We start from the raw sequence: 13,222 nt of genomic DNA on the forward strand, positions 1-13,222 counted from the left end.
AAATACAAAAAATATACTAAAGGTGTGATCATTAATTGTGATAATTCATTTTTATTTTTAGTATTAATTAAAATAGTAACTGTAGACAGTTATTATACAATGTCTTATCTGTAAATATGAATAAATATGAATATTTGCATAATGATCCAAGAGGAAATCTAATACTTCTGAAATGCATCCAGATGGTGTCATCTCTGAAGCATTCAGATAACAATCCTTATAGTTGGTGGAATCTCCAACTTCTATATGGATGTTCTCTGGCACTTACAACCCTAAAAACATAGACACCAAATTCATAATCTTGATTACGAACATAATATAATAAGCTGTCTTATTCCATTGACTTGGACAGCTGCGGTCCAGCTGGGTTCATCCATGAAAGCTACTCCATATGCAAAAAGATTAGGTCTTAGAGTAATGAAGATGAATCACTGATGATTTCATGAACCGAAGACAGAAGACGATGTCTACAATGTCTTCATAAGGCTGATGATGGGCACCTGGCTGATCAGATAATAAATCCAAAGTATGCAAGGGTCTGTTCTCTAACAAATACTTAATTTATCAATGTGAACCTTACATAGGGGCCTATTACTAATCACATTAGTTCGACTGACTGTGAATTAGCTACAGATTTTTTGGCTAAGGGAATGGTTCAGCACTGTGCTGAATATGGTTATTCTGTTATCCAGGATTAATGTCTGATTGACAGATCACTGAAATAAGAAAAAAAAAATCCCCTTGGTTCGGTTAGGCTTTGGATTAAAAACTAACAAAATATATATTGAGCCAACTGGTTATATGTGATTTTGTTTTAGACCATAATTTAATTGAATTTTATATTTATTCCTCTGTAGATCACTGCTGATATTTTATAGCAGGATACCATAAAACTACTTTCCTTCTATGCTTTTTAGAACAGAACTCATTTGCAGCAGATGACACATGAAGAAAGAGCTGGACTATGTAAAGGAAACCAAGTATAACCACAGCACAGGAATTTTCAGTTATCTAGAGATAGTATTTTTCCTTTAATCTAAAAGAAGTCATATACATTATGAGCCTTATAATGAAGATCAAAACATAATGACACCCAGTATAAAACCAAGTTGCTCTTCAATTACAATAATGCTCATTATAATTCATTTCTTTTACAACATGTTTTACAGAAATCAAAAAGCTTCATAAGAAAGCTTCATGGGAACATGATGATGGCACAGTGTGATTCTGAATCACATCCTTTCCTTTAATGAATCAAATACAGAGTGGAAAATACAAAGTAAAATACCAAGAAAAAAATTGAGGCACTAAAAATAAGTTCACCAAAGTACTAAATGGGAGTAAAATGAATCAAACCTTTAAATGTCATCTTATTAAGTAGTAGAATGCCACGCAACAAGTGCCTTAACCAAGGAGAAAAGAAAAAATATCAGAAAGGCCAAGCATGGAGATCTCAGTATTTGGAAAGTTTGCCCTTTGTACCTTTTAAACTGCAAACATGAGGGATGAAGGGGTAACACTCAAAGGCTGAGAATATGGTCGCTCAGCACAAAAAGAGCAAAGAGATAAAGAGAATGCAAAAGATGACAGTACTTGGATAAAAGCCAGTCATATAAAGATATCAGCACACAATAATAGAAGAGACTGGCAGACATCCCAAATCAATTAGGGAAGATTACTACAGCGTAGGCCAATATACTTGCCTTCAGAAAGCCTAAAATACAGATAACAAAGTTCAAGAATAGCTACAAAAAAAAAGGAAGAAAATGTGAATCTGGGGAAGTAGGAGAAAAATGAAAGCTAATTATAAAGGCCAATTATAAATGAAGGTTAATTATAAATCAAAGGAAGGCACAAATGTATTGTGATTTCACTAACTCTGTTTGACACCTCTGTATGACCTACATAGGGTCTCAAATTACTGATTATAAACTGTACCTAAGACAGTAATTTAGCAGGTGTGGAAAATATCAAGACACCTCATCCTGCAACCAGGTAGACTGTAGCTTGAGGTTCAGTAATCCTGAAAACATATAATACAAATTGGTGTAAGCTCCCAAGAGCTTAATCTACTCAAACTGTGAGATATTCTTACCAAACCAGGCATGTCTAACATGATGGATTTCCAATTTTAAATTAATAACTTTTAATGGAGACTAACACAAAACTACACATAAACTCCTGCTCATAAATCAGTTCTGATTGTAAATAAGCCCAAGGACATTTCCATTACTCCCTCAGGATGGGAAAAATTATCACCTTGGGTGTCTTAAGACTTGAGATGAAGGTAACGTAACCCATAAATTCTGTGCATGGTGATTCAACAGATGTTAATAATTGATTACTTAGGCTATAGGTAATAATCACTTACTTGGACCGCAGCTGATGGCTGGCAATTGCATTGAGACTGTTTCTGAAAATACAAATTGACTGACAGGAAGTAAAGCTATTAAGACCATCTACTGTTCAACTTTTATGAATAACGAACTAACATTCCTGAATCAGTTCTTTAAACCATAGCTCCTTGAACTGCAATTATGGACTGAATTCCACAGTAAGAAACCGCATCTTCCTTGGATTCATTTTTTTCTTTGTATTTCTCAAATATCTCATATAAGTGCTATGTTCCTAATTTGTCATCTACATCTCTATTTCTACTATTTAAAGTGTAACAGACTTAGAAGAGAATTGTCAGGCAAAAGAAATTGTCCCTTACACTTCATTTGCTTTTTCTTCCGTGCCTTCTGCAATGGAATTTAGAAGAATGCACTGTTACTCCTTCTGCAGAGAGTTATTATCCTTATTTTATTATGAAAACACTAAGAAAATATGTTACAAAAATAGTGAGATTGTGAATCGTAGCTTGGTTACCTGCCTCACAGTCACAGAGATACGTTACCAGAACTGTGTTCCTTTCCATCCCTGACTAGATCTCATGAAGAACATAAACTAGTGTCTCTCTCTTCTGCAAACATATTAGAAGATGGTGTGGGTGTGTGCAGGTGTTTACAGCAAATTAACAAACAGTAAAAAGCCAGTACTGTGTGGATAGGTAAAAGTGTCAGCTGTAAGAATACAGTCAAGGTAAGTGCATGACTTGGAACAGAGAATCTTACACAAACACCACTGTTTTCAATTACTTAAATAAATTCATTCTCTATCAAAACTGTGAGGTTTGATCAGGAAACATTGTTCAAATGCCCACATAAAACCTGTAATAAACCTTTTTTATATCTTTTTATCCAAAAATGTGCCCGACCACTTTGCTTTCTATAAATTGTTTTTTTTCAGATCTCAGTGACTCAGCTGATTTTGTTCCAGATTAGTTTATTTTGACAACTGACTGATGATCAGAGCAGCAGATTCTGTAGTCATGAAGTTTTAATTAAGGATATTTCTTTCATAGGTAAATATTTATAAGCTACTTTATAGCAGTTTTTGCTTGGTGCCTTAGATTTGTACGAACACCACAATATGTTCAGCCTAAATCAGCTGTGTATAGTGACACACTGTGTGGTGTGTCATTTTTTGGGCATGCCGGCTTGCACTGTGTAAATGCCAGATTGCTAAAGACAATTAATTCCCACCTTCACTGACTTTTGATATAGGGTATCTGCCAGTATATCCATGCAAATTGCAGATCTCTCCAAAACATTTTTCCAACAAAGTAAGTAGTCCCACAGTCCTTTTTTAAACTGAGGGTGGGGAATGCTAGCAATGCAAATATGCTTAATCATGTGCTGAATTGATCAGTGTTAATGGAAAGACTAAAAAGTTCATGGTCCATTTCTCCTCTCCCTTCCCAAGTAAATCTGCAACTACAATAGACACACAGTTGTAATGACTGGATATCTACTGTGACTGCAGATTATGCAGTCTTCTGAAAATCAGGTTTCCAAAATTAGTAGGCAATTTTGGAAATACAGATCTAAATCAGTTTTCTGGTGTCCTGCAGTAAACTAAATCAATTCAGGTCTCCAAAGTCCATTTCCAATGTGTTAGATGTTAATGCCCTGCCTGGGAAGGTCACCGAATTCTCATACACTGTTCAGTGGCTTCATAATGGCTAATAAGAAAGCTCACATGATTTACCCTGACTTAATGAAAGTTGCCATTGCGATACAGCCAGAGTGAGCCTACAGCAAAGCCTCTAATTCCCGATCCTGCTGATTTCCACCATCCAGGGCAGCTTCTGAGTAAGTAAAGTGCCAATGAAAGTAAGTTAGGGAGGAAAGGCACTGAAAGACACTGAAAGACATTTTGTTGCTCGTAGAATATCCCTAAGTCTTACACCAGGAGGATGCATGAAAAATGTCTTTTAAGTTTAAAATTAAACTGGGTCTAAGGAACTGTGAATTCTGTTATAGGAAAATAGGAAATTAGGATTTTTGGCCGATATCAGTGTTATAAGCTGTGCTGCTAAGGCTGCAAGTTTCAGCCTTGTCTCCTGTATAGCCCTTTCCCAGAACCTCGAGCGTGGTTACCTTATGCTTGCTTTGTATCCTTAGACATTGATAAATGCTATTCTTAGGTTTGCTGATTTTTGTACTAGATTGATGAACTATGGATAACAAATGAGGCAGGTAGAACTTCAAAGCTAGCCCTGCAACCGAGGACTTTCCGTTCGGTACTTGCCGAAGTGGAACATGAAGAAAGAAGTGAAACATGAAGACCACTGGGACGGAAGGAACCTGAAGACATCAATAGTGATAGACAGTGATAAATTTTGCTTAGTTGCATAATACCTGTTAGAACCCTATATAATGACTAGCTGTATTGCTGTATGATTGTCACTCTCTGAGGAGGTGATCCAACCCTGCTGTTCCTGTGAATCTTCTACAATAAATACTGCTCAGAGTAACCCACGAGAGTTCGAGTCTCTCTCCAGAGCCTTCCTAATAACCTTTTTCAATGCAGTACAATCACCTCCTGCAATCCCTGAGATGTTTTAAGTGACAATATCACACAAACAGTTTTAAATGCTTAGCCAAAGTCCTTTTCCTTTTACACAAGTCTGTAATATCAGCATGCAAAGTCATTGCCTTACATGCAATGCTATAATGCAGTTTGCCAGGAGGAAACAGAGAGAAAAAAAAATGGTAGACATTTTAGCCTAATGACTTAAACATTGACGTGGACTGCCATTTGTTACCTGATAATTTTGTGCACTGTGACTCTGGACAAATAATTTTAACCAATGTTTTCCCTATCTCTACAGTATAAATATTAACAAACACCTAGCTAGCTTCCAGAGAAAGGCTCTGATGATTGCACAATTTCTGTAAAAAGTTTTTGAAAACGCGATGTCCTTACTAGCTCCAGAGGAGAGCTGAGATGTGCACATGCTCACAGGGCTGCCATGCAAGCTCTGCTGTCTGCCACAGAACTGAGAAAGGCTGGAAGGTTCTCAGGGAGAGCTGGTAAAACCACCTATTATTAATTTGCCCTCCTTTTCTACTATAAGACTCTCTTTTCAAACTTTCCAAGTGTCTACCTCAGGATGATGTCTTTTCACTCCCAGAGAATAACTATTACACTGCTATTAAGATTGCCATGCCAAGATTTCAAAAGGCATTCTTTGCAACCTTAGTTTGGTCCCTTGTGCATATCTATTATGAAGCCAACTAACAAATAACATGATTGGAGACTATTTTTCCTTAAAGAGTCTCTGCCTCATTCAGTGTCCAAATTGGAAGCCATCACAGAGGGCAGGGTTCACCTGCTCTGCCCTCAGACATCTCCATATCAGCACCTGAACTAATCACTGCTGGCTTCTCTTAGTGTCACTGAAAAAAGAAACAGGTACTTCTAGAGTACAGCTCAGCTTATTCTTAGGTAGACATCTAAAACACATGAACCCTGTTCAAAAACTGTCAATTTTTGTCTATGTTACAGACATAACAGTCTGTAACTGTTAGACGCAGTATTTTATTTGGCAGAATATATACCAGGCATTCAATTTGAGTGTGACAGTATAGTGAAGTATGGCATCATCCTCTTTCTCAAATGGGATTGAGGTGCAGAAAGATTAAGGTAAACAGTTTTCAGTAGTTTTAGATACTAAGATTTGTGGTGCTTGGCATTATATAGCACTACACATATTCAGGAAACAACTTCTGTTAACTTCAAATACAGTCATGTGTGCTCTGCACTTCTTCAAGTCAGACCCTACTGTCTCCAGCTGAGTACCCAGAAAATGAGGAACACAGCACTAGAGATCAGCTGTGAGAAATCTGGTTTATGTCATCTGTGTAGGTAGGTGGGTGTAGAAACCCTTTCATGGTGCTCAACTGCCTTAGGGGTTCATTTTTCTTTTTCATCCACTTCCTGCCCCACTCACTTCATAACTTTCAACTCTGCAACAAATGAAGGTTCCACAGACCATGTCCCGTTGTACTGTAAATCAGGATTCATCTCCTGCATAATATGTACTGAACCCTCTGGAAAAAGTAGTTTGCACACCTAATAATTAACGCATGTCCTACATATGTAAAAGGAGGATGAGTTAAGATTCATAAACCATTTTATTTCTGAAATTTTCTAACTTCTGATTGCTGTGATTGTCTGGGCTGAAATTAATGTGCCCCAATTTATGTTTCCTTAAGTTAGACATCAAAGTCTGAGCTAATCACCCATAGTTCTCTTACAGTCACTGTGGAAAGAGCCATTGAGGCGGACGGTGAGGGCAAGGGGAACTCAACACTTCCTAAGATAATTATGAAAATGGCATGTTACATTAAGAATCCACTATTGGCACCTGTTTCTCCCAGAGACTGTAAAAGGAGCCTATGATGTCTACATCAGATTTAGCCTTCTAAGTTTTGTTTTGTAAGTCTATGTTTAGAGCAGATTATTTCTACATTTGTTAATACAGTACACCAGTACTTTAGAATACCCACAATTACTCTAAGTGTGCACTTTTTTTTATTTTATTTGGCTTTTTTCCATGTGTGTTTTTATCTCTTTCTGCCATTCCAGAGGTCTCTGGAGAGGCCTTGGTATTTAATTTAGAAAATATTTCTGAATGAAAATGGAGCTAGATAAATGACAAAATATATTTTACTGTACACTCTACTTCCTAGGAATGCACTGAATTAGTATGCTTTGTTGGGTTCTCCCCCAGGAGACTGATTTAGTCTAATGATAGTGCAAGGTCATTAGCACAGTATCAGCATAAATTCTGCTTAACCAATGCCAGGTGGTTAACTAGTTTATGTTAATGTGTTGTGTGCATAAAACTGTGAACTCAACTCCTCTGTATGACAATGTGATCAGAAGAAAGAGTTCGGTGGCCTGAATGTATTCCCACTAATTTGGAACCAGAGGCAAATCATTCTTACTCCTGCCCCAAAGATAAGCTGAAGACTCTCATGCATTGCCATGTAAAGCAGATTGAAAATGATTTTTCCTTAAGAACCTGATTTACAAAATGCTCATATTTAAAAGAAATAATTTAAAATATGCTTAATATACTTTCTCCAATATTTACAAATCAAGCACATTTGAAAATATGTTTGCTTATATATTGTACAGTGTTGTAGGTGGGTTCTATTTTTGGTATGATATAAAATTACCTTCCCTGATAGAAAACAAGGCTGAGTGTATGGTCCTGAACTTGGGTCAGGGCAATCGCAGTATCAATACTGGGGATGAAGGTATTGAGAACAGCCATGCAGAGAAGGACATGGGGATACTGGTGGATGAAAGGTTGGACATGAACCAGCAATGTGCACTTGCAGCCCAAAAAGTCAATTGTACCCTGGGCTGCATGAAAAGCAGCGTGGCCAGCAGGTTGAGGGAGGTGATTCTGCCCCTCTGCTCTGCTCTGGTGAGACCCCACATGGAGTTCTGCATCCAGCTCTGGAGCCCTCAGTACAGGAAAGACATGGACCTGTTGGAGAGGGGCCAGAGGAGGGTCCCTGAAAATGGCCAGAGTGCTGGAACAGCTCTCCTGTGAAGACAGGCTGAAAGAGTTGGGGTTGCTCAGCCCAGAGAAAGGAAGGTTCCAGGGGGACCTTATTGAGGCCCTTCAGTATAACATGGGGCTTGTAGGAAAAGCTAAGAGAGGCTCTTCACCATGGTCTGTAGTGACAGGACAAGGGACAGTGGTTTTAAACTGAAAAGAGTGTAGGTTTGGATTGGATATAAGGAAGAAATTTTCTGCGGTAAGGGTGGTGAGACACTGGAACAGATTGTCTAGAGAAGTTGTTCATGCCCTATCAGTGGAAATGTTAAAAGTCAGGTTGGACAGGGTTTTGAGCAATGTGATCTAGTGAAAGATGTCCCTTCTTATGGCAGGGGGATTGGACTAGATGATCTTTGAAGGTCCCCTCCAACCCAGAGCATTGTATGATTCTATGATACAAGCTCTGGAAGGCAGAGTTTCGAGCCTCAGAATTTTGCATTTCTGCCCCTTAGATTCTGGATTTATCCATTTAATGGTGTCCAGTTATTGATTCTGAAATGACTGAAAAGGCCTCATTTTGCTGTATCTGTGAAATATAGACATGTCAAGAGGAAGTATTACAAGTTTGCTTTCCAAGCACAAAACCACACACAGTACTAAGATGATCAGCAATGGAAAAGTGGTTCTCCATTGTGCGTTGTACATTTCTTACTAAAATGGTGTTGTAAAATTCTTGAGTGGGAAAGAAGAACAGAAAAAAACCCCAGAGGCTGAGGCTTTTGGACAATCTGATTTACTAAGTATCTCGAATGAACATGTGCATCTAGACCTCAAAGAGGAGTGAAATTACGTAGGAAAGAAAAAAAAAAGCCCAAAAGCCCAGAGTCATGTCTCAGCAGTTATGAAACACTGTTCACAAGATGAGTAAGTGCTTTTCTGTAAAACTGAAGGCAAAGGATGAAAGGCAAGCTGTAACTCAGGAGGACATAACTCAGGAGGACAAGGAAAAAAGTTACATAACTATAAGGTTCTGTCCTTACAAAATCCAGAAAATATTATAATAAACTTTCTGAAGATCTACATAGCTGATTAGAGGACTCTGTATAGGACACACGTGTAATGGCTGTGGCTGCTCAGAACTTCGGCTCTCAGGAAACTGAGGTGGAATCTTTAATTTACAAGGGAAGATATTTGAGTTCTTACATATCTTCTCAACATAACACAAACTGCAAAAGAGTAGATGACAAGAAGTTCATGTGTTACTGCTCTGAGGGTTCAACATCGAGGTGCATTTCAGTCTTTAGAACATTGCTCAGATGGCATGTTCTAAATTGTTGTCAAGATAATAATTTACAAATTTCAGAGTGTTTCCATGATGAAAATGTTCTGGAGAACTAAAATACTCAAGAGACGGAAGGAAAATGCTTCCCATCCCAGAGGAGAGAACACAGAAGAGTCGAGAGGGAATGACCTACACTATACTGTTCCCTGACTTAGAAAACCTGGATGCTTTGTTTCTTAAGTAATATCTATAATGTGCAGACAGAAAAAAATATTTATTGTGAGAAATTTCAGTCTGAAACCTCTGATCCTAGAGATCTCAGGCTACCAGTAAGAAAACATTCCTAGAATTTCTCTAAAATTCTAGGTGACAGTTTTCTAACTCAAATATGTTTTATCCAAGACAAACAAAATTTGACCTCATTTTGACAAGTGCAAAGGAATTGATCACAGAAATAACAAGAGTGGTTAGGTAGAATTTACTGTGCCTTGATGACAGCTGTTTTCCAAAGTCCAGAGAGTACTTTCAGATTACTTATATTCAAATATTTTGAAAGACCAAGCAGAGTATCTGATAAACTGCTACTGTTCATAAACAGTGCAAGACCCAGAGGGAAAAAAAAAGATCAACAAACTAAAATCTTTAAAAATAGTAATTAATCACTTAAGTTACTTAACATTGATGTTGGGGGATTCTCTGTCTCAAAATACTGTAAAACTGGGTTGTCTCCTATTTTAAAATCAAATTTTGTTTGTTTGGATTTTTTGTTTGTTTTTCTAAAAGATACCATGCTAATTCTTGAGAAATCAAAGCAGGAGGTCAGACAACAAAACACTGGCTTATTTACACAAGAAGTCAAACTATATAATGTCAGAAATGTCTCTTCTGTCCTTTGAATCTAGGAACCTGGGAACAGGGATACAGAAGAAATATTGTCTTTTTAAAGGTATTATTTTCTTATTAAGAAAAATTTATGAGAAGGCATAGCCTGTTGTTTTTAAACCTGAATTTAAATCTAAATGCTGGTTCTACTGATATCGGGGGCGGGGAGGGGAAGTCCTACTTAACCTCAGGAGAGCAACATTTCTTCTTTTGTTGTTGGTCATATTCGTTTTTTGAAAGCATGACTCTGAATATTTCATACACACTACATGTCAATTGGCCTCGTCATTATGTACCAGTGGGAGAGACTGAGTGACAGAGCAGTTTCTCAAAATGTAATGAATGAGCATGTTCACATCCTTTTTCTTTCCTTTCTATGTGCTTATCAATTGTGTAATATTTGTCTCTAATACTTGCAGTTCAGAGCCAGCCAAAAGTTACGTACAGACAGCAAAAGTCATTTAAGAGCTGGGAAGTGAAGCAGGTGTACATTGAAAGGGAGAAGGGCACAGCATCCTGCAGCAGTGCAGACACAAGAGGAAAAACCAAGAAACTGGATAAATCAAAGCTGCCTGCAGCTGTTCTCAAGAAGGGGCCGGAGAAGTGAGCAAGCACAGCTGGCTGCTGGGGTGGGACAAACAGCAGTATCAGGTGCAGGTCTGTGGCCCAGATCTAATGTTCAGAGTTTATTACCATGAGTTGCCATGAATCAATGCCAAGTTCGTAGTGACACCAGGCAGCAATGCTTGTGCTTGTGCTTGATAATCTCAACACCTCAAGTGATGAGTTTCACTGGGGAGTTTCTATGTATGTTGTTGAACTGCTGCCGCTAGCACAGACAGTAAGTCTGGGCCATGGATCATTGTGATGTACTTCTCGTCTTGGTGTCTTGGTACCTGTCGGGCATTGTGATTATCTTAGCAAGACACAACTCACCCTGTTTTCTAATTCCAGACACATAATGACTTTGGTCTACCTTTCCCTTGCATTCTTTTGGTCTGCCATCATGGTTACATTAATTTACTCAAGATGCACATTTTAGCAATTCTGAGATGTTTCTCCATCCTATTCTTTGAACCTCTTCTCATTCTCAAATAATTCACAGATTACAAACTGGGGGGAGGGGTTGTTTCCATCACTTGCTTGCCCTCCTTTACAACAGAAATCACAGTGCTGCCCTGAATTAATCCCTGAAGGTACATTTTTTTAGTTTTCATTTTCCAGTAAACTGCAGAACCACTTAGAATTTTCATCTGTGGCTTGTAGTGTGGCACATATGAACAGGCTTTTTTCACTGTCACCTTTACAGACCTTTTGGAAGTGATCAATAAACCCCATGAGTTCCTAAGTACAGCTTGAAACCACTTGACTGGTTTAAGAAAAACATGAAATCTTGCCCTTCAAATTTTCAGTGATGAAGAATATGCAACTTTGATACCTCCATGGCTTTGCATTATTTTCCACACTGAAAAGTATGCCTTTTATTTCTGATCTTAATTTGTCTCACTCCAGTTTTCACCTTGATATGTCATTGTCCACTAGACAGAATAGCCTTCTAGAATCAATATCCTACCTCTGGGAGGTAACTGTGACTCCTCTGATTTTCTCCTTGACAAGCTAAATCACTTGTGATTTTTAAGCTTTTCCCTGAATGGAATATTTCTCAACCTCTAAGCAATCCTGTGGTTTCCCTCTCAGTGTTTTTCACTTTATCATGGTCCTTTTTTAGACTACATTCACAGGAACTTGATGCAGCAGTTTACTAATAACAGAATAAAGCATAATGCCCCTACTCTAGCGGATACAGAAAGACAAAAACCTAGAACAGTTTGGGTTGGAAGTGACCTTTAAAAGTCATCTAGTCCAACTACCCTGCAATAAGAAGGGACATCTTCAACCAGATCAGGTTGCTCAGAGCCCCATCCAGCCTGGCCTCGAGTGTTTACAGGGATGGGGCATCTACCACCTCTCTGGTCAACCTGGGCCAGTGTTTTACTGCCCTAATTGTGAAAAATTTCTTCCTTCTATATAGCCTAAATCTACCCTTTTTGAGTTTAAAACCATTACCCCTTGTCCTATTGCAACAGGCCCTGCTAAAAAATTTGTCCCCATATTTCTTCCATTCCCATCTTTAAATAAACATCCAGGGATCTCAGTGATAATGCACAAAGATGTTGGGTTTTGCTACTTAATAACCATATTTGAAACGTTCTGAAGGCTGGACACACAGCACATCTGTGCTCCATGGACAAACAGTATGACACTGGAACATTTCCTAGCCAACAAATGATAACTGAGAGGGCTACAGCCCATTGACTTCCTCGATAATCCAACCACATATTTTTTCTGCATCAGTGCTTTCTAGGATTAACTACTTTATCCAGTAACTATACATGCTTTTGTTCCCTATGTTCTGTCTATAATCAGTGGAGAGAAACTGGACCTTCCAGAAAACAACTCATCCCATCCCAGCACAACTGCCCAAAACTGCTGGGCTAGAGTGCCCTCTGATGGGTGTCCAATTGCCTCATGAACAATGAGAACCTCTGTGTCTCGCTTATGCCAGGCACTTTCAGAAGACTAAAATGAGGTGAGATGGATGCCACAGGCCCTGGGTAGTGCTGCCATTGGCTATTTTAAAGCATAAGCTGTGCTGGGCCTACATGTCTGTCTCCATATAACACTGTCAATATAAATCAGACTATTACTCCCCTAAGGGTTTTGTCATCTGCAAATGTCATGAGTAATGAGTGCATTTTTCCCAGGCCATTGTTGGAAATGCAAATCAAAGCAGAAGGAAAAATTAGCCTAAGTGGGGGTCCATTTAAAAATGTTTCCCTTATTAGTAAATATTTTTAAACCTGTAATATAATGAGTTTTGAAAACATTCAGTATGCATGACTTTCATTTCATAAGATTTAAATTGTGTGGTACCAAGTCAAATGCCTTATGAAAGCTGTAATTTGATGCTATTCTGTTTGTCAACCAGATTTCCAAGTCAGCATAATAAGATTTTCCAGGTTTATTAGCATTAATTATATTATTTTCCTTTTTTAATTTGTATTAAATAGGTCTCATATTAACTGTTACATTATTTTATCAGGATCTCAGTCAGGCTGACAGATTTGTAATTACCTAGGTCATCACACTTA

Source organism: Streptopelia decaocto (genome assembly GCF_964273445.1).
Source record: "Streptopelia decaocto genome assembly, chromosome: 1".
Lineage (NCBI taxonomy): Eukaryota > Metazoa > Chordata > Aves > Columbiformes > Columbidae > Streptopelia > Streptopelia decaocto.